This window comes from Mesoplodon densirostris, chromosome 2 (genome assembly GCF_025265405.1).
Source record: "Mesoplodon densirostris isolate mMesDen1 chromosome 2, mMesDen1 primary haplotype, whole genome shotgun sequence".
In the NCBI taxonomy this organism is placed as follows: Eukaryota; Metazoa; Chordata; class Mammalia; order Artiodactyla; family Ziphiidae; genus Mesoplodon; species Mesoplodon densirostris.
The window spans coordinates 105,774,581-105,780,580 of NC_082662.1; positions in this window are offsets into that span (position 1 = coordinate 105,774,581).

The window sequence follows — 6,000 nt, forward strand, 5'->3', positions numbered from 1 at the left end:
AGGTGAAAGCACCAGCCCACAGCAGGGAGCAGCTCCCTCCCTGCTCTTCCTGCTTTACTGCAAATTCTTATCATACTTTGTTTGGATTACGAATTAGTGTCCCTATTTCCAATCCATTCGCTATAATCCTGTTAGCGATCTTTCTGAAACTACATTTTGATCATGATCTTCAGTGGCTATTCAGTACCTTCATTTATTCATCAAATATCATATAAGCACCTGGAATATGTTTTCCCCAAATGCTTTCGTGGCTTGCTCTCCACTAGAATAATCAATTCTGTGAAGGGAGGGACTTTTGACTCTGTGCCAGGATTTATCATTGTGTAGAACAAGCAAAAATCCCTGCTCTCGTGCAGATTATCTTCTAGTAGGGGCTTGACTCTACCTCTGCCAGCTCAGCCAAGTTCATTTCTTGCACTGCCCCACCCTGACCTCAGCATGCACCCTGAGCTTCTGCCTCTTTTATGATTGTACAAGCTACTTGCTCTGCTTAGGACACCCTGCTCATTCTCCTTGCCTAGTTAATTCCTACCCATTGGTCAAAACTCAGTTTTCAGACGTCAGCTTCTCTAGGAATCCTTCATTGATCAAGTCTTTATTACGTGCTGCTCTATGTGCTACCCTTGGTACTCTGTGATGACCTCTAGTAAGTCTTTAACATTCTGCATTTCAATTTTATACTTGCTTGTCTGTTTCTGCCCTCTGCCCTCACTACACCCCACCCCTCCCACACCAAGAACAAGGAACAGTGTTTTATTTCTGCATTCCCAACATTGGGCACATGTCTCAAACATAGTATGGTTTAATAAATATTCCATATGTGAATAAATGGCCTAGATTCATGTTTAATTTCTAAGAAACTGATCATAATGATAGGATAGATGACTGGAGAGATTTGTTTATTTCAGTAGGTCATTTTTGCTTTCTGATTTTTTTTTTTTCCAAGAGCCTGAGTCTTTAGTGCCATCTAGTGGAAGTAGCTGCAATAAAAAGCTATGCTACTGGTAAAGCTTGGACAGTGCACGCTGTTCTATCTTGTTTATTTTGAACAGAGACATAGAAGGTAGAACTTGGTCGCATTGCATTATTGGCGCTTTGATTTACATCTAGAAATTCACTGTACCCTGAGATGATTCTAATTGTGAGATCTAGCAGTATAAATACTCCCTTATAATGGATATTTTCTGATAAATGGGAAACTCCTCAACTTTGAGGTGTACAATGCAATGGCTAGAATGATCTGAGCTTTGAGGCTCTCCTTGTGTAACTGCTTTTAGGTCAGACTGGAAGTAAACAAGAACTAAGTTCCATTATTACTTAACTACCTACCTTTTCAGAAAAAGAATTTTTCGCTGTCTTATCCAAGATCTTCTGACTCTTCTCACTTGACTCCTAATTATCTGACCAAATTCTCTGCCATGACCCCAGACATTCTATAGTTGTTGTAGTCAGGAAGCTGCACCCAATCTTAATTGGTCTGGCATAAATATTAACTATTCTTAGACTATTTATACATTATTGCACACTCTATTCATATCTTTGTGTAAATTCCTTTGCTATATTTGTCATGTAATAAAACTCATTAACCTTTTAAAACGCATCTGATACATTATATTAAATTAATGTGGATAAATACTTTGTGATCATATTTCATAGAAATTTATCTTCTATATAAGATATACATGATTAAATTAAATCAGTAATAATATAAAGAAAATGGCATATTTGGAGATTGGTGATGATTCTCGTGATTCAAATTAGAGCAGCAGTTGTGGAGTGCTCATTCTGTTATATTAGAGAATGGATCATAAAAGTCATGCTTTGCACTCTTTATAATGTTGCATTAGAATTTAACATATGCTGTTTTTTTTCCTCTTAGGATTCTTTTGTGATTTATATTTAATGAACATGTCAACTTCCAAGATTAATCATGAAAATTTTGATTTGGAAGAGACCCTTTGTTTGGAATATGCTTGCCCTAGATATCTTCATGGCTTATTCTCTACCAAAATGGTAAGTCTTTGAGGGCAAGGACTATTGTCTATTAAATTCTGTGTCTATCCACAGTATCTAGATGCATGCCTGTCCCATAGTTGGAGCCCAATAATTATTTATTGAATGGATGTATGAGAAAATTGAGGCATGGCTAGGTAAAGACATTGGCTTAAGGTCACACAACAAGTTAGTGGTAGAACTGGGCAAGAATCCATGTTTTCTGACTCCTACTCTGTTGAGTGATTCAATACAACACCTCGTCTCTAATCGGTGCTGCTTTTAAACCAGGTCCCTGGGTCCCCTGCCCTGGGTCCTTTGCTTTGAAGGGACCCACTGTGGCCCTTCTCCAGTTACATCCCTTCCCAGGGGCCAAGATACTCTAAGAGTACATCTCCCCACTACTCTCCACCCCGCCCCACCGCCCACTGACACGCACACATTCCAGAGGATACTCTAGCTACGAGGGATTCTTGAAATTCCCTGACAGATAGCTGGAAGCCCACTTCCAGGGCCTGTGCTGGCTCTTCTTGGGTTATAGACAGGATAAGTGTGCCCACACCTAGGCCTCAGGAGTGGTAAAGGCCAGCTGTTGTGGGTGGTGGAGCTTGATCAAGTTTGTTGGGATAGCCACACAAATGTGTGTGAGGCCCCTCTGTTGGGCGGAAGGAGAACAGATCATGGGCTGTTTGCGTCTGTTTCTCCTCTTGCTCATGGTCCCTCAAATGTTAGGGACAGGCCTACCTCCATAATAAATCTGGTTCTCCCCACATATTAAATGTCATTTAAACCGGCACTAAGTGAATACCTGTATTGTGCCAGATGCTGCGCTAGGCATTTTCAAATGTATTTTCTCATTTATGTGTTACCCTTAGGAAGACTCAGAATTGACTTGCCTAAGGACCCACAGCTGACTAGGTGCAGAGCTAAATGCATAGCAGTATCTTCAGGAAGAGTTAAATGCTCTATACTTAACAAGACACACAAACGCATGTGTATATAATGTAATTATATATATAATTATATACTTTACATATATATTATATAAAAATGTATATATATCATATATATGTACGTGTATGTACTTATCTGGGGGTGTATGTGTGTTACATACATACATATATGCATTGTGTGTATATAGATTTTTTTTCACTGATAAAATAATGTTTGATAAAAACAGGTGAACAATTTAAGAAAGTGTAAGTAAATAGTAAATCTCCCATGCCACGCCTTGAGTCAGAGACAACCAATTAACTTTTCTGTTGTTGTTGTTGTTAAAGATACTCATATTTTAAAACTTACCACCAACAATTTTTGAACTATTTTTATTTGGGCAACTTTAGATATAAGCTGTGTACAAGTGGAGAGAAGTGTACCACAGCCCCAAGTACCCATCATTCAGCTTCACCAGTTAATGGCATTCTGTCATACTTATATATTTCTCCAACTTTTATTATCATTTTTCTTGGTTGGAGTATTTTAAAGCAGATCCCAGGTAATCATGTCATTTTATTAAATTATATTAAGATACTTATTTGAAAAGGTTTAGATATAAAGATGGAAAAATTTTGACTTTTCATTTAGACTTTTTAGTTTTAAAAATGCCATATACAGTTAAATACCAGTTTTATATATTTATTTTTAAATTTCTTCCTTTATTTCAAAGAGGACTCAGATGGGAGTTAGACATTTAATAATGATTTTTGTAAGTATAAATAAAGCTTACATGATATGTGTGCATTCTGCTTTATGTCATGCTCTTTTCTTTGAAGGATTCTGTGGGACTGCCCTTTTATTTTGTTATAATTGGTCCACTTTCTGGTTTTTTCCTTTCCCTTCATTTGGAAGAGCTGTTAGAAATGGTAAGCAAATAAATGCTTTTTTTCCTCATTTCTGTGAGTGATAGAACTTGAAAATGATGAATATGAAAAGGCAGACTGATTTAACATAGTGCCTTTTCTAATTCAAATGACAGCTAACTTTTCTGAGCTAAAGTGCACCCGCATCTTGGCAATAGCATTTAGAGCATGAGTAGATTATAATGTTTCATGGCATACAGAGGAGTCTGTACATTAGTTCCAGGAATGTTGCTAGGAAACATAAATAAATCATGTTTCTAGTTGCAAGGAAATATAAATAATCCCCACCAACTGAGGCAAAGCCTAGTTATTTATTTCCATAATGACAAAAACTACTTTTTTTTTTAGTACCTATTTTCTAGGTAGCATTTAAATCTGCTGTGCATTTAAATAAATTCTTCATTTTCTTGCACAGTGTACAGGACTTAAAAGCTTTTTCTCCTGTTATTAATGAGGAGTACACCTAATATTAGTGAGGTATTTTCAGGAAACTCTGGTGTGATAAATTCCTTCTATTCTTCAGTGTTCCATGCCTCTCTTTTAGACAGAGTCCCATAAGAAAAAGTCTTTGGAGTGATACTGTCTGGAGGTCTGGACTGGGGAGGGGACTCTCTGGCAAGATGCTCCTGAATATCTATGTGAGAGGAGCTGAGAGCCAGCAATCTGGGTGGAAAGAAGATTCAAAGGGTTGTTTGGAAGCTGCAGTTGCAGAGAAAAACACTTTTTCCTTATATATGTATCCATTGTGGCTTGGTGCTGCCACTGCTTTAGACTTAACGCTATCCAGTATGGGAGCCACTAGCGATAAGTGGCTTTTGAGCACTTGAAATGTTGTTAATATAAATTAGAAATGGTGTAAGTGTAAAATACGTGCTGGTTTTCAAAAATTTAATATGAAAAAAATGTAAAATATCTCATTTAATAATATTTTATCTTGATTGCACATTAAAATGTTATATAATATATTTTTAAAATATAGACTATTTTTTAGAGTAGTTTTAGATTCACAGAAAAATTGAGGAAAAAATGTGGAGAGTTCTATATGTCCCCCCCACCGCCAGCCTCCCTCACCATCAACACCCTGCACTAGGGAGTTACACGTGTTATAACTGATTAGTTATAATTGATACAAATTATCACCCAAAGTCCATATTTACATTAGGGTTTACTCTTGGTGTTGTACATTCTGTAGGTTTTGACAAATGTATAATGACTTGTATCCACTATTATAGTATCATACAGAATAGTTGCAATGTGCTTCACTTGTTTATCTCTTCTCCCCAAACCGCTAACAACTTTTTATTGTCTATAGTCTTGCCCTTTCCAGAAAGTCATACAGTGAGTAGCCTTTTCAGATTGTCTTCTTTCACTTAATAATATTCATTTAAGATTCTTCCATGTCTTCATGGCTTGATAGCTCATTTCTTTTTAGCGCCAAATAACATTCCAGTGTATGAAATGTACTATAGTTCATTTATCTAAAAGCGATAATATTTTAATTAAAATCTATTAAATAAAATCTATTATTAAATTTATTTTCACTTGTTTCTTTTTTACTTTTTAAATGTGGCTTCTAAAATAAAATTACATAGACTGCTCACATTAAATTTCTACTGGACAGCACTGCTGTAGACTGTGGTAAAATAGTGTTACCGGTAGAGTTTTTCTTCAATACAACATTCTCAAACAAACACCTAAGTTTCTCTGCCTCCTATAAAGAGCATTCTCCTTCTCCAGCACTTGCCTTAATTAGATCCTTCTCTTGCCCCCAAACTACTTGGGATTGCAATGCTCCTCCCCTAACCCCTCCCAACAGGGACTTATGTTATTTAATTCATTTTGTCAGGACCAGATGATAATTGACTTATTAGGTCTTTTACCACCATACTAGGTTCTCTGGAGCGTATAAATACGGGTCTATGGCCAAGTGGCTTACAATAAAAAAACATTTGCTTAGAAGAACTGAAATAAAACATTAGGAGTTAACAACTTTTTTGTTAGAAATCTTAGAGTTTATCTTACTTTAATTTATATAAGTGATATAATAATATTGTTTCTAAAAACTAATTGAAATAGGAGTTTATAATCTGATTTATTCCTCTTTTGTGTTCTCAGTGGTAGTGACATTGCCTGTAAGTGGGCAGTTTTT